We start from the raw sequence: 27,248 nt of genomic DNA, 5'->3' as shown, positions 1-27,248 counted from the left end.
TAAATCATATGCACCCTTCCTAGGGGCTAATAAAGATTGATTGATAGAAAATGTGCTCTTTCATATTCTCTGCTTGCTTGTCAATTTATGATTTCTTCAAGGCCAAATTCTTGTCACTGCCCTCACTAGAGTGAAGGTCAGTCCCAGGGAGAAGTTCCACATATCCAGCGAGGTCATGACCCGACCGTGGCATCTGCATTCTCTTTTCTACACTTAAAAACAATGTATTGGTGCCACAGGGCATCAGTATAGTCAGACCTTTGTTAGAAGACAGATTCATTCCGTATAAAAGCATTCTCTGAAGGTAACGTTTCACTTCTTTTTCCTTCAAAAACTTGTTTTCCCGCTGTGTCTGATAGAAAAGCAGCTATTAAGAAATGATTCTTTTTAAAACCTTAATGTCTTTCCCTGTGTTTCATGCTATTAAATGACTATAATTCCGTCAGATTACATATTGATATTGCCTGAAGAATCCATATACTAAAGCCATAACTGTTTAAAATATAAATAAAATTTTTTACCAGGCATCTGACATTCTACATAGTGAAATGGAAATTCAACTTTGTAATTCTCTATGGTCCCTGAATTTTTGATAAACTACTTGATAATTTAATTTACTTTTCTCATCCTTAACCATGCTTCAGAAAAGCAGACTATGGAGGTATAACGTTAATGTATTTGGGCATTGTCAAAACTGCTGCAAAGGAATGATACTGTACATATTTAAGGCCAGTATCCAAATATTCTGGAAAGCTGAACCACATAAATATAGAACACTTTATACCAGTCACTACATAGTTGGGAAACTATGCATCAGTTAAACAAAGAAATTAAACACATAGGGCCTGCTACATTTAAATATTTAAGTGCCATATTTTAAACAAATCATATTATTGTAGGCCACAGAGGATTTCCAAGACAAAAAGTAAAGTCTGAAGCTTTTATAGAACACCTTTTTTTTTCTTGAGATTTTGAACTTCACACAATAATGCTTTTCATTTCTGTACTTTCTCCAAATGTTTTCAACTTCTTAGAGGCTACATTGTTTTGTAAGAATAAACTGTAGGTTTTCCAGAGAGCCTCTCTCTCCCACTCAGCTGCCCTGAGGGAATTAGAGCCTGTGCACACAACTTATTTTCATTTCCCTCACCCCAGAAATGATCAAATAAGGACTGTTTCCTCACCAACATTTCTAGGGCAAGAGCCTCTAACAAGTGCAGCCTTTATCACCACAAACATCTCTTCTCTTTCCTGCTCTGGCACGTCCCAAGAAAAAGGTTTTTTAACACACACAAACCGTGTTAGAATCAGGGCTCCAACAATTACAAAGATGCACAAGGTGAATATACAGTTCTAAGCCGTTGGAAAGTGGATACATTGAGCATCTCTGGAATCCGGCCACAAACAACCGGGAACGCTCAAGCAATGCTACAGAATCAGTACAGTGTCTTCAGAATCTGCCCCTGCTTGCCACCAAAATAGACATTTGCTGGCTGCACAATTCTCAGCATCCTGGTTCAAATAAGGATACCACATATTACATATTCTTTACTATTTTGGAGTTGCCATGGCAGAGTAGAGAAGAGATATTTTTGTTGATGGAATGTCTCTTCACAGAGCTCCTTATTTTGGCCTTCCTGACTTTCTGACGCAGTTTTCAGATTTACTTAAAAATCTTTCCAGGACTTTCTTTTAAAAAAAAAAAATGATTTGAAACAATCAACATTCCAGCATCCCAGAAAGAGTAGAAGATACGTTGTTCAACATGCAAAAAGGCAGATGATTGGAATTTAACGATACGGAGTTTAGATGAAAAGAATGAACAATCTGTCAAAATTTTAATGAGCTCTTTAACGTTCAGTCCAAACTCCTGGTCCTTTCTCAGCTTCCCTTTCCTTTTCTCTTTCCACTGACTCTTGTCTTCTAGTTATTCACTGCTGCCTTACTGTGTAAAAACAAAATTAGTGTATCAGATTGGACTAGGTTATGCTATAACTTGAAAGAGAATCTTAATGGCTTCAAATAACAAGTCTTATTATTTTTTTCATATGCTGGATATCCTTTGTGGATCAGTTAAGGGCTTTTCTCTGTGCTCTTCTCCCTACCCCCCCCCCACCCCCGCCCCCGGGAATCAGGTGTATGGAATACCCACCATCTAGATCAGGAACTAATAGGCTATGGCCTCTAGGCCAAATCTGGCAATTTGGTAAAACACATGGACATATGTGGGGTACCTGGCTGGCTCAGTCGGTTAAGCACCGACTTCCGCTCAGGTCATGATCTCATAGTTCATCGGTTCAGGCCCCACGTTGAGCTCTGTGCTAACACCTCAGAGCCTGGAGCCTGCTTCAGATTCTGTGTCTCCCTCTCTCTCTGCCCCTCCCCCGCTCACACTCTGTCTCTCAAATAAATAAAGGTTAAAATTTTTTTTTAAATATTCTTTAAAAACCCCACCTGAACATATTAGAGTCGATAATGAATTAACAATGATGCTTTTTAAAAAGGTGGGGGGAAGAAATGGACAGTAAAACAAAACAGAACCCATGAGATACTATTGAAATTTCTAAGAGCACTGAATCTTTACTCCGTAAATTCGTAACGGAAGGAGAATTATTATGCATTTTATCCTGCCTTTCCTGGATGAATTATATTTCAGAGTAACTAAATATCTTTGCTGGATGAGACAGGTGAATCTATTCATTAACAATACCAGTTAATAAATGCAGATAAAATGTAGAATTAGAAAATTGCCATTTATAGGAGCGCCTGGGTGGTCGGTTAAGCTTCCGACTACAGCTCAGGTCTTGATCTTACGGTTCCTGAATTTGAGCCGCATAGAGTTCCGCGCTGATGGTGCAGAGCCTGCTTAGGATTCTCTCTCCCTTCCTTTCTCTCCGCCCCTTCCCCAGCTTGCATTCTCTCTCTCTCTCTCTCTCTCTCTCTCTCTCTCTCTCTCTCTCTCTCTCTCAAAAATAAAGAAATAAACTTTAAAAAAAAAAAAGAGAAAATTGCCACTTACAAATTGTAATTAGCTAGCTGGTTCAGGATATGGTCATCGATGGAGGTAATAACATTAGATTAATGGTTGATGGCAAACTATGGAATGAAGAGATCAGGCTATTACCACTTGCACCTATAGAGCAGTCTTAATAATAGTAAAGTGAGATGGCCTGGCATTATATGTCATCTGATGGGATGTAATAGAAAATACTACATGTGAAAGAAATATGCAGAATTATCTATGGTATATTCTTGACAAATTCAATTTAAAACTAATTCCAAGTTTCTATATCTAAATTGCATTCTGTAGGAAATACTACAGATAGAGAAACAAAGGACATCCTAGGAAGAAATGTGTCGAATGCAGAATCCCCCAGGACACCTGATCCAGTTTCTTCAACAAGTCAATAGCAGGAAAAAACAAAGGTGAGAGGACAGCTCTACATTAGAAATAACCTAGGGGCACCTGGGTGTCTCAGTCGGTGAAGCCGCCGATTCTTGGTTTGGGCTCAGACCAGACGTTCATGAGTTTGAGCCCACATGTGCCTCTGCACTGACAGTACTGAGCTTGCTTAGGATTCTCTCTCTCTTTGCCTCTCCCCTGCTTGTGCCCTCTCTCTTTCTCTTTCTCTTTCTCTCTCTCAAAATATATAAATAAACTTGAAAAAAAAATTAAAGAAATAATCTAAAAGATTTAGTAACCAAATACAGTGAGAGTACCTTACTTGGATCCTAATTCAATCAACTACAAAAAGACATTTTTAGGTAATTGGGGAAATTTGAATGTGAACTGAATGTTAGGTCATAATAAAATTTATTTACAATTATATGAGATATGATAATGGCATGGGGTGGTGTGAGAATATACTTCTTTTTTGAGATGGATATTGATATATTTAGGGATCGAAGTGATGTGGTTCTGAGACTTACTTTGAAATACTTCGGCAAAAGTAATCACAGGATTGATGAAGCAAGCATGTCAAAATGTTGATGTTCGTTAAAGTTGGGTGGTGGATAATTTTTCATAATAAAAAAGTTTAAAGGAAACAGGAGGTCCTAATATAAAAGTGCCAACATCTACAAATTCCTCTTAAAAGTCAAAGTTATGGTGATCAAAATCCCAAATGTGTTCATCTTTCTTTCTTTGTTTTTCCTTTTTTTTTTTTTTTTTTTTGAGAGAGAGAGAGAGAGAGAGAGAGAGAGCATGGGAGCAGGGAAGGGGCAGAGGGGGAGAAAGAATCTTAAGCTGACCATGGAGCCCAATGCTGGATTTGATTCCATGACCCTGGGATCATGACCTGAGCCAAAATCAAGAGTCAGTAGCTCAACTGACTAAGCCACTCAGAAACTCCCAAACACGTTCTTGATACTATTTGACAAAATCACTTTAAAACTTATATGGAAACTTAAAGGATCACAGAGAGCCAAGACATTTCTAAAAAAGAAAAGATCAGAGAGAACTGCCTACAAAATCTAGAGATTTATTATAATGGTGTAGTAATAAAGACAGTGAGATGCTGGCATAAGAAAAGACAAATACACCAGAGTCAAAGGACTCGATAGATTCCATATAAAAATGGATTCTTAATTTATGGCGGAGCAGACTTTAGAGAAGGCTATGAAAGGATGAACTATTCCATATATGCCACTAGGAAAATTGGTCATCTAATTATACACAAAATCAAATCAGGTAAAAATCTTAAAGGTGGAAGGCAAAACTATAAACCTTTAGAAGACATATGTCATGACAAATAGATCATGGTTGGGGCACTTGGGTGGCTCAGTCAGTTAAGCATCTGACTTGGGCTCAGGTCATGATCTCACAGTCTGTGAGTTCAAGCCCCGTGTCAGGCTCTATGCTGTCAGTTCGGAGCCCGGAGCCTGCTTCGGATTCTGTATCTCCCTCTTTCTCTGCCCTTCCCCACTCATGCTCTCTCTCTGTCTCACAAAAAATGAATAAACGTTAAAAAAAATAAAAAAATAAAAAAAACAAATAGATCATGGTTTATTTACATAAGGAACCCCCAAGTATTTCCAAATTCCTGAACAAGCTGACAATATTTCCTGGCAATTTTTCTCTTTCTAGGTTTAAGTTGTAGTTCCTGAGGTCATACCAGGGAACCCCCAGGTCAGTTCCTGAAAGTACCAGGCAGCAATATATCCCACTTGGAAAGAGAAATCCAGTGCCCACAGTAGTGTTAATGGCAGATATATAAAATCTGCTCTTAAGTTCTGAAAAATTTGACAATTGCTATGATTTTTATGTAGAAAAAGTCTCTGATCTTTTCTTTCTTTAAAGTGAAAAGAAAAGCTTTAACTATGCATTTAAATCGTCTTTTTAAGAAAGAAATTGTCATCTATACTCTGCATGTGTTTTGGGCTTTTAAAGAGCTGCACAAACAGTTATGTGTGCTTAAAAATTTTCAGCGTTCAGTTTAAATATCATCTCTTTATTTGGTTATTCCTTTTCTCTCTTCCCTGTCCTGTCCTAATCTCCATCCAGAATTAATATTACCATAATTTAATTCATCAATCTTTTCCTTTGTGACTGACTAGTGCTTTTCATGCCTTTTCTTTTTTAACGCTTTTTATTTTATTTTTTGAGAGACAGAGCACAAGCAGGGGAGGGGAAGAAAGAGAGGGAGACACAGAATCCAAAGCAGGCTCCAGGCTCTGAGCTGTCAGCACAGAGCCCAACGCAGGGCTTGAACCCACGAATGCGAGATCATGACCTGAGCCGAAGTTGGATGCTCAACCAACTGAGCCACCCAGGCGTCCCCAGTGCTTTTCATGTCTTAAGAAATTCTTTCTATCCTGAGTCAGAGAGATGTTTTACTATATCAGAGGTCAACAAACTTTTTATGTGAGGGGCCAGAGAGTAAACATTTTGGGCTTTATAGATCATACAGTCTCTGTGGCAACTACTCAATTCTGCCACTGTGAGACAAAACTGCCATAGACAATACATAATGAATGGGCATGGCTATTTTTCAATAAAACTTTATTTATGGACACTGAAATTTGAATTTTATATAATTTTCACATGTCACAAAATGTTATTATTGGAGTTTTTCCCCAACCATTTAAAAAGAAAAAAACACATTCTTAGCCTATGGGCCATACAAAAACAAGTGGTAGGCCTGATTTGGGGTAAACCATCGAGTTTGAAGGATTGACCATAGAGTTTTACATAGGGAAGATAAAGAAGCCATCCTCTTCTTTGGCCTGGGAAATTATGGGGGGAAGGGGGGAGAAGAAGAGGAGAGTGAAGCTATCAGATGCGTGTTTCTCAATTTTTCTCTGTTCAAACTCTGGTTCAGTGAATGAAGAGGTACTGTTATGTAAATGACCTCCGCAGGGGGCTATTGCCTCCTATCTCCAATTGAGACTCCATAAAGCAATCCTTCAAAGCGTCCCCACACCAATAGGTCCCACCTGAATGGCCTGGTAGTACACAGTGGTCACAAAGAGGTCACAAAGAGGAAAAATCAGGACTCCTAGGCCAGCCTCATTTCTCATCCGGAGTAATTAGATAAGTATCATGCAGAACAATAAAGCAGAGATGGTGGATAAGATGTGTTAAGAGGACTGTCATTTGAAATAGGATGTCAGGGAATTTTTCACTTGGAAAATTTTGAGTAAAGCTAAAAATAGGTGTCCAATGTTCCAGGAAGGAAACAAGTGCTTCAGCTCTGAGGTGCCTGGTTCAAGGTACAGCAGGATGGCTACTGTATAAGGTCAGAGGGATCAAGTAGGAAAGTAGAATGAGATTAGCTGAAGGAGATAATGGGGGCTTCGATTGTTGTAAGGGGCCTTAGCTTAAAGGAAGGACTTTGAATTTATTCTCTAAGAGATGGTAAGCCATTGAAAGTTTTATGCAGAGAAGTAATGCAATCTAACTTTTGTTTTTACCAGATCACTGCAGCTGCTATATTGAGAATAGACTTTAAGTGTCAAGGACAAATTCCAGAAGACCATATAGCAGTTTGTCTCAACAATCCAAGAGAGAGATGATGGTGACGTGGATTGGGGCAGTCGTGGCGGTGGTAAGAAGTAGTTGAGTTCTAGATATATGTTGAAGGCAGGAGCAATGGGAGGATTTGTTGACAGAATACATAGATGGTATGGGAGAAAGACGCAAGTCAAAGATGCATCCAAAGTTTCAACCAAACGGCAGCTGAGATTTGGAACTATTATTGTAAGCATCCACTCTCGTGTGCCTTCCTTTAGTGATCGCTGAGACAAGTAGGATGTTTTTTTCTTGCTGACCTAACGGAATACCTCTTTTTTCGTGAAGCCCCTACTTCTGCTGCCTGCTTTCTCTGCACAGGCAACCTTCTTCAGGTCACCATCTTTCTTCTTAACTTCTTCTAATCTGGTTCATTGTCAACATGCAAAGGGCTGCTGTTTCGCAGAGGACACTAAGTAGCCTAGTTTGTGAAATTTTACAAATGGGATTTTACAGTTCTAAAAAGGCAGGCTCTCTTTCAAGGGTGGCTCCAGACCCTTATTTGAAATAAAGTATCTGGGCTCACTTTGGTCAGCCTTGCTACCAATTAGGGAAACTCTGGTTTGTTGCTGTTGTCGGGTTTCTAATTTATTTCTGAATTTATTTATTTCTAATTTATTTCTAATTTATATTCTGAATCTGGGTTCCAGATTGCTAAGGGTGTGACAAAATGAACATGAGAAATCTTGGGTGCTTCTGTATGCATTTATGTACATTTAATATGTAATGTATCTCCACCCCCTCATCCTCTTATCCCCATTCCTAGCTCTTACTCCTCAAATATTGTACAAGTTAGGTGTGGCAAAATTTAACATCTACCTGAAGATTCGCAGTAGTTAGTGTGCATAAGAATCATTTGGAATGACTCAATGAGATGCAAATTCTCAGATCTCTCTCCTAGAGATTAAAATTCAGTAGATTTGTGGTAGACTCCAAAGTGTCCAGATGAATCTGCTGCAAGTGGAAAATAGCACACAATCTGGGAAACATAGATGTAGGCCAGGCAGTTCAAGGTGGTGAGGACCCATACTGGCCTAGGGTGACAGAACTAGAAGGAAACACTAAAGAAGGCCAGAGCAGTCTCAGACAAAAATGAGCCTAAAGTATCACCTTTGCATCCAACAGTTCTACCTAATATTGAATGTATCTATACTTGATAGTTGGACTGTGTTATATGAGGAATTTGGAGTCTGCTTGACCTCTGTCTGAAGGTCTAAGGAGCCTACCAATTAATTATCATCTACTATCTAATCTTGGCCAAATTATCTCATCCTTGTGAACATCAGTTTCCTCATCTCTAAATTGAGAAAAAAAATGCCCATGGGCACCTGGGTGGCGCAGTCGGTTAAGCGTCCGACTTCAGCCAGGGCACGGTCTCGCGGTCCGTGAGTTCGAGCCCCGCGTCAGGCTCTGGGCTGATGGCTCAGAGCCTGGAGCCTGTTTCCGATTCTGTGTCTCCCTCTCTCTCTGCCCCTCCCCCGTTCATGCTCTGTCTCTCTCTGTCCCAAAAATAAAAATAAACGTTGAAAAAAATTTTTTTAAAAAATGCCCAACTTTTGTGTTGTATGAATTAAATGAGATAATATAAATAAAGCATTTAGAATTCTACCCAACACATAATGAACACCCAATTAAGGCTGATTATTATTATTGGAGGGTATAAGTAATACCTGAACAAGGTGTTTAAGTATAAGTAAATACCTTGGTACACACACATCCACATATTCATATAATATTATGTAATTCTATTCTTAGCATCAAACAAAGCCCTGAAATCTCAGTGTCTTTTTGACAGATTAAAGAACTTTTTTTTCAAAGCCCATATTCTCTAGTTTGTATTAATTTATACAAATTGAAAATTTCTTACAGGTCCATCTGTGATTACAACCTCCTAAAATAAGGAACAAGGTCTACATGGATCTTTATATAGTACATTATATATATATTACATATAGCACATTAGTATGCACCATTTACAATAGGGAATCTCTTGAATGTCTTTGATAATCTTCATCTTCTTAAATATTTACAAAATCTGCTTAGTTTGAGTTATTTTAATAGACTAACAAGTTACTTGAGCAATTGACAGCAAATAAGGTCTGACTCCAAATTTCTAATTCATATCCTAGTGGGGACAATAAAAAGGTGAATAAAGCCAAACAAAAAGCATAATTAACAGTTTGGTCATATCTTTGTGTTGACACTAACTGCAGCCTTGAAGACTGAGAAATTTTTGGCTGGTGATAAAATGAAAAGGAGTAATGGCCCACTTGAGAGTATTCTTGGTTTTATACTGAAAAGTCCAAGAGTCACAACCCAGTTGATGTTATTTCCAGTGTCTAGAGCCCCTCACAGAATTGGAGGAATAATGGTGTTGAAAGGTTGTAGAGAGTGGGATTTAGAAAGTTGAGGAGTGCAGGGTGCAGAACCCTGAAAAGGCTCCAATTAGTGCCTGTGATGGATGAGTCTGGATGTAAGTATCTTGCAATGGGCTGCTGCCAGTATCATCCCCGCATAGATCGAAGGAAGCCACCAAAAATACAAATCCCTAAGACCATGAGAAGTAACCCACCTACCACCATACACTTGAAGGTAAGTGGTAGTTACTTTATAGAGTAACATTTGATGTATGTGAGCCTGATCTTCCCATTTCCCTTCCTCCCAAACTAAAGTGACTGGTATGCTTCCCTCCTTCAGCACATACAATTTCAGTTCCCAAAATAAGCAAAGCCTGTTTATCAGGCCCTTTCCCCATCATTTTCATTCTCCATCCCTTAACACCACAAAGCTGGCTCCTGAACCCTCACCTAGGGGCTCCAAGGAAGCTGCTCTTTGCTATTTAATCAATAGCCACGTCTGTGATGCCATGGTTACGACTGAAGTTTTTTGTTTGTTTGATTTTTTTATTCAAGTATAATTAACATACAATGTTACATTAGTTCAGGTGTACAATGTGATTCAATAACTCTATACATTACTCAGTGCACATTACGAGAAGTGTATTCTTAATCCTCTTTATCTACTTCATCCATCCCACCACCCACCTCCCCTCTGGCAACCATCAGTTTGTTGTCTATATTTAAGTATTTGGGTTTTTGTTCGTCTCTTTTTTTCTTTGTTCAGTTGTTTTGTTTCTTAAATTCCGCATATGAGTGAAATCATATAACATTGTCTTTCTCCGATTTATTTCATTAGCATTATATAGTCCGGATCCATCCATGTTGTTGCAAATGGCACTATCTCATCCTTTTTTATGGCAGAGTAATATTCCATTATATGTAATTTCATATATGTGTGTATATGTACATATGCACATATCTTTTTGAATTTGTGTTTTTTTTTCCTTTGGGTAAATACCCAGTAGTAGAATTTACTGGATCATATGGGAATTTTATTTTTAATTTTTTGAGGAACCCTCATGCTGCTTTCCACAGTGGCTGCACCAATCTGAATTCCCACCAACAGTGCATAAGACTTCCTTCTTCTCCACATCCTCACCAACACTTGTTGTTCCTTGTGTTTTTTATTTTAGCCATATGACAGGTGTGAGGCAATATCTTATTGTGGTTTCTATTTCCATTTCCCTGGTGATTAGTGATGTTGAGCATCTTTTCATTTGTCTGTTAGCCATCTGTATGTCTTCTCTGGAAAAAAATCTATTCATGTTCTCTGTCCATTTTTAATTGAATTATTTGTAAGATTTTTTGGTGTGGAGTTGTATAAGTTCTTTATCTATTTTGGATACTAACCTCTTATCAAATACATCATTTGCAAATATGTCCTTCCATTCAATAGGTTGTCTTCTGTTTTGTTGATGGTTTCCTTCACTATGCAAAAGCTTTTTATGTTGGTGTATTCCCAATGGTTTATTTTTGCTTTTGTTTCCCTTGCCAAAGGAGACATAGCTAGAAAAGAGTTTTTACAGCTGATGTCAAAGACATTACTGCCTATGTTTTCTTGTAGGAATTTTATGGTTTCAGGTCTCACATTTAAGTCTTCAATCCATTTTGAGTTAATTTTTGTGTATGGTATAAGAAAGTGGTCCAGGGGTGCTTGTGTGGCTCAGTCGGTTAAGCGTCTGACTCGGGATTTCAGTTCAGGTCATGATCTTGTGGTTTGCGGGATCAAGCCCCGCAGCGGGCTCTGCACTAACAGCGTGAAGCCTTTTTGAGATTCTCTCTTTCTCTTGCTCTCTGCCTCTCTCCTGCTCACACACACTCTCTCTCTCTCTCTCTCTCTCTCTGTCTCTCTCAAAATAAATAAATAAACTTTTTTTTTAAAAGTGGCCCAGTTTCATTCTTCTGCATGTAGCTGCCCAATTTTCCCAACACCATTTGTGGCAGAAACTGTCTTCTCCCTTGAATATTCTTGCCTCTTTTGTCATAGATTATTTAACCATAAAATTGTGGGTTTATTTCTGGACTGTTCTGTTCTATTGATCTGTGTCTATTTTTGTGCCACTACCATACTGGTCTTGTTTGTTTGTTTGTTTGTTTGTTTGATGCTTGTTTTTATGTACATATGTATGTATGTATGTATGTATTTTCTTTCCAAGTTTTTATTTAAATTCCAGTTAGTTAACACAGTGTAATATTAGTTTCAGGGGTAGAATTTAGTGATTCAACACTTACGTACATCTGGTGTTCATCATGACAAAGGTACTCCTTAATCCCATCACCTATTTAACCAGTCCCCCCCCTCCCGCCCCACACACACACACATCCCCTCTGGTATCCATCAGTTTTGTTCTCTGTAGTTAAGAGTAGTACCATACTGTTTTGATTACTACAGCTTTGCAGTATATTTTGAAATTTGGGACTGTGACACTACCAGTTTCGTTCTTCTTTTTCAAGATTACTTTAGCTATTTGGGGTCTTTGTGGTTCCACACAAATTTTAGGATTGTTTGTTCTAGTTCTGTGAAAAATCATATGGTATTTCTATTTTCATTTTTTTTGAGGAACCTCCAAGCTGTTTTCCTCAGTGGTTGCACCAATTCATATTCCCACCAACAGAGTCCCAACCTCCTTAGCCTGTATCCAGGCACTATAATAATTCTTATTTAAGAATAAAATAAAATTGCAAATTTTGAATTTTATCCATTTATTTCATTGGTGCTTATCCTTCTGGGGTCTCTCCTTTTTCATTCCAAACTTACTATATTAGTTAGCTTGAGGGACACACACGCACACACACACACATTTTCTTGGGCTATCTAAAAAAGCTATTAACTTTCAGCAGACTTATTCTCTGTGCACCTGCAAAGCTCCATTTTCAGGGAGGCATCTTTTCAAAACCAGAGAAGAGTTCCCTGCTCACACATCATACCATTGCTTTTATTCTGTAACCAGAAATAGTACCAGATACTTGTGGATTCCCAAAACTGAGGAATCCCCACATACCTCATTGAAAGATTTAATACCTGCTCTCTTACCCATCCCAACTTCCTATTGAGTCTAGAAAAGAGTTCTTGCATTTCCGTCTTGCACACTCACACTTAGAAAGTGTACCTTTGGCTTAGCACCTGATGTAAGATGCCAAATGAAGAGATGTTGACAATCAAATTCTCTTATTCTTGCCATTTGCACTCTTCTTTTTTTTTTAATGTCTATTTACTTTTGACAGAGAGAGAGAGATAGAGCAAGAGCAGGGAAGGGGCAAAAAGAGAGGGAGACACAGAATCCGAAGCAGGCTCCAGGCTCTGAGCTGTCAGTATAGAGCCCGACGTGGGGCTTGAACTCACAAACCGCGAGATCATGACCTGAGCCGAAGTCAGATGTTTAACCAACTGAGCCACCCAGGCGCCCCTACCATTTGTACTCTTTTCAAGCGAAATTTCAAAAGGATCATACTTGCTTTAATAATGAATACAAATGATGTCTTGATCTACTTTACCTTGTTCCCAATAGTTTTCGTGGGAAGACGTGTCCCCCTGATTTTACTGTTAGCACCTGCTGATATACTTTCTCATGTACACCAATGTCTGGAGGGCAATATACACAAGTCTCCTTACTTCACCACATGGAAATCTTGTTTGGAAGTCTGGACAAGTTAGTTGAGCTTTCATCCTATATCTACAAAATGGAAACAGTGATTCTTCCCTCCCAGGGTATTGTGGAGATTACCAAGTGGATATAAAATCACTTTGTAAAGTAAACACATTATAATACAAAAATTCAGGTAATACAATTTTATTGGGTTGGCAGCCCAAAGTCTCCTATTTGGATATCCTTGTTTCCTTAGTTAGGTCTCATTGATTACAAGCAGCACAAATCATATAAAACCAGCTTAAGAAAAATGGGGAAATGTTTTATAAGAATGCCATAGTGTAAAAACAAACAAACAAAAATGAGCACAGAAAAATAACAGAGCCTTGGAAGAGACTAAAACCAAGAACTGAAGATGCCTGGTATTCATTCTCTCTTGTCTCTTGTTTAATTTACCTTATTCTTCTTCAATACTGTCCTTAGGCCCGAGGAAGAGGGACATCTGCCCTAGACTCAGAACTTTTTTTTAATTTTTTAAAATTTATGGGGCGCCTGGGTGGCGCAGTCGGTTAAGCGTCCGACTTCAGCCAGGTCACGATCTCGCGGTCCGGGAGTTCGAGCCCCACATCGGGCTCTGGGCTGATGGCTCAGAGCCTGGAGCCTGTTTCCGATTCTGTGTCTCCTTCTCTCTCTCTGCCCCTCCCCCATTCATGCTCTGTCTCTCTCTGTCCCAAAAATAAATAAACGTTGAAAAAAAAAAATTTTTTTTTTTAAATTTATTAATTTATTTGAGAGAGAGAGAGAGACCAGGAGAGGGGCAGAGAGAGGGAGAAAGAGAATCCCACGCAGGCTTCATGCTGCCAGCACAGAGCCTGATGTGGGGCTTGAACCCATGAAGCCATGAGATCATGACCAAGAGTCAGATGCTTAACCATCTGAGCCACCCAGGTACTCCCAGACTCAGAACTTTAGAAGGCCCCACTCCTGTCCTTCCCCGACTGCAATCCTCCCCATGAGACAAGGAGTCTGAGGTTAAAAAGAAATGCTCCCACACATGCATTGCCTCCACTATGTATACGTGAGGGCAGGAAGTATATAGGGACTCACTGTACCTTCTGCTCAGCAATGCTATGGACTTAACACTGCTCCAAAAAATAAAGTTTATTTTCAGTGATAGTGACAACGACAACAACAACAAAAGCTGTGCCTTTCCAGAGCCCACATAGACCTTTCTAGAACATGGTTGGGGCACTTGAGGCCCCAGAATTCCCTACCCCCACCCTCAGTGGGCCTGAGTTTATTTCCAGGCCCTGCAGCAGCCTCATTCTTGGGTCTGTCTTCCGAGGGACAAACTGTTCTGCAAATATGCCCCCTCTAATCCCAAACATGCTCAAGGCAGATGGTGAGAAAATGAGTTCCGGGAGTGTCCATGTACATGCAATATAAAGCTCTTTGTGGTACTTGATGGAAAAGGGACAGGATACAGACCATCTCTCCCCACAAAGTCAGTTTTCATTATAGAATTCTGAGGAGTTCTAGTATTTTAAAACTTCAAATCTTATCCCCTAGGTTGTTGTAAATTATACTTGTCAAGATAGGAAGATAGAAAATATTTTATTTAATAGTTTGTTTTCTTATTTTGTGCTTTTCCAATATTTAAACACACAAGATGAGGGCCACCGTTGCACTTTTGCTCCTGGTCCCCATTAATGTTAGGGAAAAGCCAGTTCCTTCCTAAAGCCCTGCTTGGGATTCTCTCTCCCTCGCTCTCTGCCCCTCTGCCACTTGTGAACATGCTCTCTCTCTAAATATAAATAAATAAACATATTTTTTAAGTGAACCTTTCTATAGAAATAAGACCATGAGGGGATGTCTACCCCTAGATCTCCTAGGGGTAGAACAAGCAATTCCAAGAGAAATTTAGCTAGGTGGATTCCTCACTGAGAATCCAACTTCACAGGTAAAATAAATGCAAGTTTTAATCCTTCTATTTCAATAGAACAAATTGGCAGAAAATGTGGAAAATCAATATATTCCAGTCAGAAGACAAATTATACCATGCCTTGATAGTCTTTTTCTCAGCTATTAATAGGAATAATTAATATGAACTAATTAATGGTAGAGAGGAAATTTCTGTTAAAGAGAAATTGAAGTTTTATTCAAATGATATTCAGTCCCTATCCTCTTATATTTTAAAAAGAAAATCAGTGTGCTAGTACAAGTCTAATACTTTTTGCCTTGTTAGAATATCAAGCTAAGGGTTTTTAAAAGCATTCCATTGATTTATTCTTCCCAATCTCCTTTGTTAAAAAAAAAAAAAAAGTAACAAACCTAATAAGGTATACAATGTTTCATTAGAAAACACTTGCCAAGCCTTCTAGCTATAGCAGAATGAATACAGTTCATATTTGGGAACTCCAACAGTCTTATTTGAAAAAATACAAAGGAGTGGAAACTAGTATTTGCTTTGGATACATGAAAAGCATCTGGAATAACAATTTTTAACCAAGATTATCTCCATGTGACAGTATCAAATATGGAAAGAATAAGAAAATATACTCTCAACCTTTTCTGAAAGAAAAGGAAAGCCTCATCAAAAGAAGAAAAAAGACAAGCATATATTGTTAGTTTCTATGTATATTTCTTCACCTCAAATAATCTAATGTTACTGTTTGCACCTAAACTAAAAGGCCTATAGTTTTACCCAAGTCTGAAACTTAATTTTCTCAACATTTCATGCAGACAAAACTTCTGCTGATTTCATTTGGCTCCCATAGACAATATGCAACCATCCAGAAGTCATCAGCAATTCCAAACAAAGGCATTATTTGCTCAGGAGCAACAGAGGGTCCATAAGCTATATAGGAAGAGCTTATGGGCAATAATCCAACTACAATGGGGAATAGAAGTGGGGTCTTCAAACATTTTTGCTTGAGTATACAATTCAAGAACATTTACATACTGTGAAGCCCCTCCAACATTGTTAAATCTAAATATAAAAATTATCTCCATCATAAAATCTAAGTAGCAAAAGATGCGATTCTAACCTATTGTATATTTTGACATTTTAAAAATAAAATGGGTATAATGCTCTTTTAAATATCTCAAAAAGAGTATAAATGATTTGATGCCACCATCACTCATTCAAAAATAAACGTGAACAAGGTCTTTAGCAGTTCCTTTTTCTCTTTAAGTTCTTATTTTTTGTCACTTCCCTCGTGGAATTGTATAATGTAATATATTTCGTGTTTTCCATCTCATATCAATCACCTCTATAATATTTCTTTGTAATAAGACTATATATGTTGACATTAAATGTTTCTTTCCCCTATAATCACCATGGTCTAACTTTTTCCTTACAAGTTTTCTGATTATCATTAGTGGTAGTCAACAGTTATTGTAAGCATCGTAAAGTATTGTACATTTGCAGTATGCTAGAGTTGTAGGTAAAGGGGGTAGTGAAAAGAAAAGTAGCAAAGGAGAAGTACAATGACTCCATGGAGATGAGTTTTCACAAAGGATAAACATGAAAGTTTAAGATCTATACACTGACCCTCTTAAAGTTATAAAAATCCAGGTACCCACAGGGACATCTTCCTGTATCCTAGGGATTGCACCCTTGGGTTTAAAGATCTTTGAATCAGGAGAATTGACCTGAGGCTATGTTTACACAGTAAGCACATTCTTTTTACATAGACTGTGTGTGCCAATTAAAAAAACTGTTAAAGTTTTGTAATAATGCTTTTATTGAATGTTGAAAAAATTCAGCCATGAGGTACCTAGGTGGCTCAGTCGGTTAAGCATCTGACTTCAGCTCAGGTCATGATCTCACAGTCTGTGAGTTCGGGCCCCGCATCAGGCTCCGTGCTGACAGCTCAGAGCCTGGAGCCTGCTTTGGATTCTGTGTCTCCTTCTCTCTCTGCCCCTCCCCCCGCCTTCTCTCTCTCTCTCAAAAATAAATAAACATTAAAAAACAATTTTTAAATAAAAAAAATCAACCTGAAAATGCATTATTATTTTTCTTTGGACTTGCTTAAGAGGCATGGTAGAGACTAATAAGGAACTAAAACCAACTTTTTGCCACTCCTGCTGATGATAGCCACCTTTTATCACTATTACAGTTTGGCCTGCAGAAGCAATTGGTTCCTTCAACCTTTCCTAGATTACTCCATGCTTAGTCAACCTACATTTGCTGGTCCAGGTGGACAGATCTCTTAGGAAAGTTGTATTCCACTTCTGCAGGTCATTGACTCAATCCAGTCTGAATCTATATCTGTCTTGCAAATTTTGCTGGTGGATGTAAAGAAGCAGTTAATACATTCCAACATCCTGATTTCTTTTTTACCTTTTCTTGTAGAGCTATGGTCTCCATTAGCACTTAGTCCACTTTTCAAATTATTGTGGATGACAGCTTTCCAAATATTCTTACACAGCATAGTATGGTAGTCAGCTTTCCAGCATGTCTTTGTAACACTTAGCCAATGCCCACTTTGAGGTAACAAATTTTGCATTTTTAGTTCTTTATTTCTTTATTTTTATTTTTATTTTATTTTAATGTTTTTATTTTTTTGAGAGAGCGGAGACAGACAGATGGACTGTGAGTAGGGTAGGGGCAGAGGGAGGCACAGAATCCTAAGCAGGCTCCAGGCTCTGAGCTGTCAGCACAGAGCCCTATGTGAGGCTAGAACTCACGAACCATGAAATCATGACCTGAGACGAAGTCAGATGCTTAACCAACTGAGCCACCCAGGCACCCCAAAATTTTTCATTTTTTAGGATACAGGTTCAAGGGCTATAATGAAACCCAGAATAGTAGTGGTTTAAACAAAATAACTTACAGTCATGTAGCAATCCAAGTTTTAGCCAAATTGGGCTGATGTGGCAACTCCATAGTATTAGGAACCCAGGCCTCAAGTTCTCCTGGTGTTCTGTCCTGTAATTGCTCTCATCAAAGAGGTCTCCACATCATTTCCACATCTCAGATAGCAGGAGGAGAAAGGAGATGCTTGGAAAGATATGTATACGACCCAGAAGTTGCACATGTTACTTACGTTCGTATTCATTGGTTTGATCCTATGGCCACACCCAGTGGCAGGAGAGGCTGAGAAATGCAATCATTGGTCATGTGCTCCAGCTAAATACTCAACCACATGGAAAAGGAGAGGGGATTGGATATGGAGGGCCACTAGCAGAATCTGCTACAATGTCTACTGGAAAAGCTGAGCACACTAAGTACACAACGACACAGGGGTCATTTGGGCCACTCCTCTGAGTTAACTGCCATAGCAGTAGCTGCCACCTGACATGGTCACGTGAGATTATCTGATCAATGGTTATTTTCTGGCTTGACTGGCTGAGAATTATTCTCAAATAATAGTGCAAACTGTGTGGGATTTATATCAGATCAAAAGAACTGCTGAGAGCTAATGGATCAATATTTTCTCGGAACCATGACTCACTTAAAAGGACACTGAAGAAAATTTTTCCCCACATAAGGCTTTTTTTTTTCCATCTGAATGTTATATCCAGAAAAATTTTTTTCTTTCCCTTCTTCCTTCCTTTTCTCTGTCCCTCCACCTTGTCCTTCTTGGGTTCATATTTAATAAATAGATATAAACTACCTTATTTATGCCAGGAGCTTCACATATATACTATATAAGCCATGTAACATTTGTATGAGGTAGATATTATACTTAATTTATAAATGAGGGAATTGCGACTTGGGGAAGTTTACTCACTGGCTCAAGATCACGTCACTAAGTTATACAACCACATTATGAGAGTGGTTTGATAGAAATTTCCAGGAAGCCATATATCTCTGTCCCAGTCTAGAAGAGGTGATATGCATATGTAACTTTATGTAACAATAGCAAACATTGCAGTCCAATAAAGAAACTAATAAGTGTAACTAATTTGCAGAGCAATTTTAGACCAGATGGCAGATACTGCTTACTGTCACTCAATACAGTTTTATTCCTTCTTCCTTAATAACAGACTCTCCAATTTAGCTGTACACAAAGCTGGCCAACCTCCACTGAACCTGAATACAACCAGTGTAAGCAAAATATTTCTGTATTCCATATAGAAAGTACCCTTCAAGGAAAGAGGCATAGTTTCCATCTTCCTTTACTACTTCTGTAGGATGGAATGTAAATATGATGTTGGAGCCTGTTATGAGTTAAATTGTACCTCCCTGCAAAAATAAGATATACTGATAGCCAAATTATGGAAAGAGCCCAAATGTCCAACAACTGATTAATGGATAAAGAAGATGTGGTATGTATGTATGTATGTATATATATAATATAATATATGTATGTGTATATATATATATATATACACACACACATGTGATGTATGCATGTGACATATATATATATATATACATGATGAATGGATAAAGAAGATGTGGTATGTATGTATGTGTGTGTATATATCTGTGTGTGTGCATATATATATATGTATATATATATGCACACACACACACACACACACACACACATATAATCGAATACTACTCGGCAATGAGAAAGAATGAAATCTTGCCATGTGCAACAACATGGATAGACTGGAGGGTATTACATTAAGTGAAATAAGTCATTCAGAGAAAGACAGTTTTCCAATGTTTTCATTTACATGTGGAATTTGAGAAACTTAACAGAAGACCATGGGGGAAAGGGAAGAGAAAAAAATAATTTCAAACAGAGAGGGAGGCAAACCATAAGAGACTCCTAAGTACAGAGAATTAAGGGTTGATGGGGAGTGGGGGGAGGGGAAAATGGGTGATGGGCATTGAAGAGGGCACTTGTTGGGATGAGCACCGGGTGCTGTATGTAAGTGATGAATCATGGGAATCTACTCCAAAAACCGAGATCACACTGTATACACTATATATTAGCTAAGATGACAATAAATTATCTTTTAAAAAATAATAATTAGATATGTTGAAGTTCTAACCTCAAGTACCTGTGAATGAAACCTTGTTTGGAAATAGACTTTTTGCAGTTTTAATCAAGTGAAGATAAGGTCATGAGGTTAGGCCTTAATCCAGTGTGACTGCTGTCCTCATAGGAAGAGGAAAGTTTGAACATAGACATACAGGGAGAAGCCATGTGAAGATACATCAACAGGCACAGAAAGAAGACTATGTAGAGCCATGCAGGGGGAAGACACCCATGTGATGACAGGGGCAGAGACCAGAGTGATGCATCTACAAGCCAAGGAACACCAGAGAATGCCAGCAAATGGTAGAAGCTAGAAGAAGCAAAGGAGGATTCTCTCCCCTATGTCTTTTAGAGATAATATGACCATACTTGTTAATTTCAGACTTTTAGCTTCCAGAACTGTGGAACAATAACTTTCCATTGTTGTAAGCCATCCAGTTTGTTATACTTTGTTACAGCAGCCCTAGGAAGCTAATATAGAGCCTAAGCAGTCATCTTGGATCATGAGATGGCTTGCTATGAATGTCAGAACAGCAAGAGAGAAGGAGCCTGGGGTCTTGATGACTTCATGGAAGAGAGTTCTGGACTACCTGTCTGTGGAGTTTACAAGATAAAGAAACAAATTTTAATCTTGAAGAAATAGCTGTTTTGAGGTTTTTTATTACTTACAGATGAACCTAATTCTGATACAAGCCATATACCTCTCCTAAGAGGTACTACAAATGGCTATGGTGTCTATTACTAGCCTTCATTGAATGTTCTGGTTCTGTATCCATTTTCTCAGCAGAAATGTTTGGGAGTGTGACAAAGCTGAGTATAGGTTCTGGCTTTACCAAGGAAGACGGTGAAATTAAGGTGGCTCTTGAGGATTGCTAAGAAGCAAATGGCCACAGGGTTGAAAAATGCACTATTTGGATTAAATATGATAGTAGCATAGCACAGTGGGTAAAAGAAAGATGGTGGCCTCAAGTACTCTTGGAATCCAAGTCCAACTCTATGCCTTACTAGCTAGCAATGTGTTTTGAGTAAGTCATTTCACATTTCTACTCCTCAGGTTCCTCATCTGTAATACAGATAAAGGAGACATGTTAAGAGAGAGAATATGAGTGGGAAGATAAGAATGACCTTATAGGACTGTTGAGATTAAATGAGAAAACACACAAAGTGCTTAACACAATTCCAGACGCATAGTCAGCTCCTCCTCACCACAAGGTTTTTGCACATGTAGTTCTATTTCCGTGAATGGTTTCCTCCTCTCATTAGACTCTAGTCAAAATATACTTTTTCATGATTAATTCACATTCATGCATTACACTCAGCTTAGAGTTCATTTCTTCAGAAATGCCATCTTGGTCTCCTCTGCAAGGATTTTATGGTTTTTAATCAAAACTCTTAGTAAAATTTGATCTAGGGTCATTATTTGTGTTCTTAGTTGATTGATTTCTGTCTTCCCTTCTAGACTGATACTACTCAAAATATGGTCTACTGGCCAGTGCTGGTTTGCAAACTATTTACGACTCATCCTCTAAGAGATAAATACAGAAACTAAGATTAAGTGTTTAAAAACTTTTATACTAATTTGATATAGCAATTAGGGCTTATATTTTTCATGTTTGGTTTTTTTTCTCGTTTCCCTAGTAATTCATTTTTATTAAACTCACAAAAGTGTCTGCACCATTGATTTTGTAACTGTTTAACTTATCTTAAAAGAAAATAACTAACAAAATGGTAGTTATAAAGCCTTCCCTCTCAATGATTACTTTAAATGAAACAGACTATGCCTCCAATCAAAGACATAAAGTGGCTAAGTGGATTAAAAATAAAGCCCAACTATATGCTGTCTACAAGAAAGTCATTTTAGATTTAAGGACACATAGAAGCCAAAAGTGAAAGGATAGGAAGTTGGTACAAACAATAACTAAAAGGGAATATGAGTGGCAATATTACATCAGACCAAGTAGACTTTAAGTGAAAAATAGTCACAAGAGACAAAGAAGGACATTATATAATCATAAAAGGAAGATACAAGAATTAGAAATATATATGTGCCCAATGTCAGAGCACCTAAGTATATATACTAAACATTGACAAAGCTGAAGTTAGAAATAGGCAGAAATACAACAATAGTAGGAGACTTCAATTCCCCATTTTCAATAATGAACAAGAACATCTTCACATAAGATAAAGAAAGAAATAGAAGGCTTGAATAACACTATAGAGCAAGTGGGCCTAACACATGTACACAACATTGCATCCAATAACAATAGATACACATTCCTCTCAAGCACACACAAATCTTTTTCCAGGTTAGATCACATGTGAGGTCAAAAAACAAGTCTTAACAAATTTAAGAAGATTGAAATCATACCATATATCTTTCCTGACAGCAATGAAATGAAACTAGAAATCAAAAGAAAAGGGAAAATTGGAAAATTCACAAATGTGAAAATTAAACAACATACCCTTGAACAACCACTGGTTCAAAGAAGAAATCAAAAAGGAAATTAGAAAAATACCTGAGACAAACAAAAACAAAAACACAACACACCAAATTTATGGGATACCACAAAAGCATTTCTAAAACACAAGTTCATAGTGATACATGCCTACATTAAAAAAGAAGAAAGATCTCAAATAAACAATGTTCTTTATACCTCAAGGAGCTAAAAAAGAAGAAGAAGCTAAATCCAAAGGTAGCAGAAGGAAGGAAACAACAAAGAGCAGAAATAAACAAAATAGAAAATAGAAAAACAATAAGAAAAAGATCAACAAAACTAAGTGTTGTTTTTTGAAAAGATAAACAAAACTGATAAACACTTGGCTAGACTAAAAAAAAGAGAAGCTTGAATAAGTAAAATCAGAAATGATAGAAGAGACATTACAACTGATACCACAGAAATGACAAGAATTATAAGACACTGCTATGAACAATTATATGCCAACAAATTGGATCAGCTAGAAGAATGGATAAAGTCATAGAAGCATACAACCTACTATGACTAAATCATAAGGAAATAGAAAGTATGAACAGACCTATAACCAGTAAAGAGATTGAATCAGTAATCAAAAACCTCCCAACAAAGAAAGCCCAGAACCAGATAGCTTCACTGATTAATTCTACCAAACATTTAAAAAATTAATGCCAATCCCTTTCCAAAAAAAATTGAGGGAACCCTTCTAAACTCATTTCAAGAGGCTATCAATCAATACCTTTATACCAAAGCCAGACAAAACACCACAAGAAAATTACATGCCAAAATTCTTGGTGAATACAGATGCAAAAACCCTCGAAAAAATACTAGTAAATCTAGTCCAGCAGCAAATTAAAATGATTATACAGCATGACCAAGTGGGATTTATCCCTGGAAAACAAGCATGTTCAATACACAAAAGTCAATTAATGAATTAATTAATGAATTAAAAAGTCATAAATTGAATAAAGAATAAAAAAGCATATGATCATCTCAAAAAATGCAGAAAAAGCATTTGAAAAAATCCAACAATGCTTTATAATAAAAACTCCCAACAAAGTAGGTGTAGAAGGAATGTACCTCAACATAATAAAGGCCGAATATGACAAGCTCACAGCTAACATCATACTCAGTAGTGAAAAACTGAAAGCTTTTCCCTTAAGATCATGAACAAGGCAAGGAACGCCCCCAGTCTCACCACTTCTACTTAACATCGAACTGAAAATCCTAGCCAGGGAAGTTAAGCAAGAACTAGAAATCAAAGGCACCCAATTTGGAAAGGAAGAAGTAAAATGGTTCCTGTCTGCAGGCAACATGATGTTATAAATAGAAAACCCTGAAGACCCTATTAAAAAGAGAAAAAAAAAAAACCTGTTAGAACTAATAAATAAATTTGGTAAAGTTGCAGGATACAAAATCAACATACAAAAATCTTGTGTTTCTATACACGGCCAGTGAACTATCTGAAAAGGAAATTAGGAAAATAGTTCCATTTATAACAGAACCAAAAAGAATGAAATACTTAGGAGTAAATTAACTAAAGTGGTGAAAGATTTTTATACTGAAAACTACAAAACATTGTTCAAAGGAATTAAACAAGACACAACACATAGGAAGACATCCTGTATTCATTGACTGCAGGGATTAATATTGTTAAATGTCAGTACTACCCAAAGCGGTCTACAGATTCAAATGCAATCTCTGACGTGGAATCTAAAAGGGGCATGTGATGAATGATTTAGCTAAGGTTGAAGAGCGTGAGTGAGAGGTGGCAATGACCCAGAGGGCAACAGTTTCCCCTAACAAGACCCAGGGCTGAGTGTCCCAGATAGATTAGCCTGGAAGGAAGATTGTTGGAAGAATCCAAGCCACTTTCCTCTAAAAAACTCTGATGTTGCTGCAGGCATGTGAAGGAGACCATGATTTCCATTTCAAGGCCGCTCTAGGCCCACTGAACAGACACCATGAGCAAAACCCACCCTTCTGAGTTGAAAAAATTTAAGAACAAGAAGTTATTGTTGAAATTGAACAGTAGCAGACATATCCAAGGAATACCGAGGGGATTTGATTTCTTTATGGGTCTTGTGATAGATGAATGTGTAGTGATCACAACTTGTAGCAACTGAACAGCACTGGAAAGGTGGTAATACAAGGAAGCAGTATTATCACATGAGAAACATTGGAACGAGCAGAAATAACGGCTGTGTTCAGCAGAGAAATCAATCATTTCCACATGTCTATTTTACAAAGGGCCTGTTTCACAGGGACATAAAAATTCAGGTTGTGAACATTTGTCATATTAAATTTTTTATTGAAATTGAAACACTTAAAACTCTGCTAAGATCAGGTCCAAAATCCTCTGCCTGACCTATAAAGTTCTCCCATCACTTCGTCCCAACTTACGTTTCTTGTCACTTCACCCCAGCACCCCTTTCCCAATATGTGTTGTTCTGGAGCCACAGTAGGCCATTCGCTAATTCCTTCAGCATGCCTGGCACTTTCACAACTTTGTGCCTTTGCTCAAGCTATTCTCTGCCTGTAATGCCTCTCTTTTCCTCTCCATCCAGTGAATTCTTATCCCCATTTGTGAAGCCTTCATGGCTCACTTACTCAGATAGTTTGTCTCTCATTCCACTTCTCCACCATTACATTATATTCCAATTATTTGTTTGCATGCCTGCCTTTGTGCTGAAACAGGAAGATCCTTGAAAGCTAGTTTTAATATTCTGGTGCTTAAGCAGAATTGGCAAAAATGCAAATAGCCCATGATGCTGCATTTAAAGCAATTACAGCAGTATTTTGTCCTGCATTCTCTCTTGCTACATAATTTTATTATTTCATAATAAATCTTGAAGAAGTAGACTCATTCTTCCCAAGTTTTTCCCACATAGAAGTTTCCAAGGTACACATTTTCCTTTTGTGAGTCTGACTCCCTAAACAAAATGACAACTGTGATAAGTGATACTGATTTTCAAATGCACATGCTTATTCAACAATTTCCTGAACAAGATACTATGTTGGACATGGGGAAAGATAACAAAAAGTTAGTTTCATCTATCTTGAGAATTCACAAGATATGGTTAAGAGCAAGGAAAAAAAAGAGGGTCTCAGCTCTGATAACAGACTCATCCATGGGAGTGGGGCAGATATTTGGAACAGATTCTGAAAGCCCAGTGAGAAGACAATTCTGGGTATCTGAAACATTGCAACAAACAGTAGGTGGTAGCCCGGGAAAGTAGTCCATCAGGTGGCCTTTTCAAGGAAATAGGAACACTCCTAACCAAGAAATGCCTAATGGGTCCAGACCAATCCTCCAGGAGCTTAAAGAAAAGCTAAGAGAGGCCGTTAAGTCAAGTCAGCAGTAGACAGACAAGTGATGCAGTCACAAGCTAAGTCTCCAGGACCAAACAAGAAGAAGGTAATGCGTCAGATATTCAGGGACAAATTACATGCAGTGACTCAGGGCCCAGGTTTTAAGGTGGGTGGCCCATTATTAGAACAGAGGTGGTGTGCCTGAGTGGCTCAGTCGGTTAAGCATCTGACTTCCGCTCAGGTCATGATCTCACAGTTCATGAGTTTGAGCCCTGCATCAGGCTCTGTGCTGCCAGCTCAAAGCCTGGAGCCTGCTTCGGATTCTGTGTCTCATTCTCTTGTGACTCTGTCTCTCAAAAATAAATAATAATGTAAAAAAAAATTTTTTTTTTAAAGAAGAGAGGCACAATGTCAGAAACCAATTTGGAGAAAAATCATGATGTTACCTTTTAGAATTCTTTAGATTACTGTTACCTCTCCTGAGTATTGGTCCTGAAGGTTAGCGTGAGGTTGCATATGTTTTGGGGTTCAATTGCAAACAGCAGTAGGGAGGAAAGTATAGCAAAATCCAGCAAACAGGGCTGGGAATTGGTCCCCGATTTCATGACTCACACTGCAAGAACAGAGGGGACAGGAAAGATGGTACCCAAGAGGAAACATGAGTTACTATATTATCAGAGGAAGATTTCATAGATACTGAGTTGGCAAAAACAAGAGCTGTCCCCTACTGTGAATTTCAACATAGTGATGCTGTCTAATGAATAAATAGTAGGAAAACTATGGTATGTATTCTGAAAGATTTTAAGCTATAGTTCCATCTAAAACCATTAACTTCTGCAGGATTCCTGTGACTTTAATGTAGTGGAAAGATTAAGGCCTTTACAGTTTGTTGAAATCTCTAAGAGAACTTTGGACTGATGATTGAACCTCACAGGTGAATGAAGTATGGGACTTTGCTCTCTCTTAATTTCCCTCTCTCTGGCTATTGAAACCTAGAGTCATATAGCTATAAGCATATACTTACAGCTTATACTATACAGTGAGTGCCTCAAGAACTTGTGACTATTTTTTCTGGTACTATCAGCTTAATCCAGCCAATTAGTGACACAAAGAATGAAGAGATAAGGAGATAACAAATGCTATTTGAGATCAAACCCAGGGTCATTGCCTATCTAGCTGAGGAGTAGAGAATGGGTTGAATCTATGACAGTAACCACCAAAGTGCCTGGAGCAATTATAGGTTTTCCTCATTAGCCAATGATATATTTTTTTCCCCAAAATCATGCCTTCTTTTCTAATTATGAGTTGAGACCCATAGTGGGTTGTAAAATCATTTCAGTGGGTTGGGACTAGGGTCTTAAATTATATAGAAAAAAATAAAATAGAACTGAAGAGTAGAGAAGATAAGCAAAGAGAAGAAAAAGCTTTTAGTTGTATGTGCACGTGTGTGTATGTGTGTGTGCTGAGTTCCAGTATAAAATACATTTCTTTCTGTGGCTTCCAGCTTAAAAAGTAGATACAGACTT

The 27,248-nt window shown here is 37.9% G+C and overlaps 1 pseudogene; it reads left to right on the top strand.

Annotated features, from left to right (window-relative positions):
* The first annotated feature begins 24,374 nt into the window (after positions 1-24,374).
* LOC122473666 lies at positions 24,375-24,682 on the top strand (annotated as a pseudogene).
* Positions 24,683-27,248: the final 2,566 nt, after the last annotated feature.

Source organism: Prionailurus bengalensis, chromosome B4 (assembly GCF_016509475.1).
Source record: "Prionailurus bengalensis isolate Pbe53 chromosome B4, Fcat_Pben_1.1_paternal_pri, whole genome shotgun sequence".
Taxonomy (NCBI): Eukaryota; Metazoa; Chordata; class Mammalia; order Carnivora; family Felidae; genus Prionailurus; species Prionailurus bengalensis.
The sequence above is the reverse complement of the archived record's forward strand: the minus strand, read 5'-3'. Positions and strand labels throughout refer to the sequence as shown.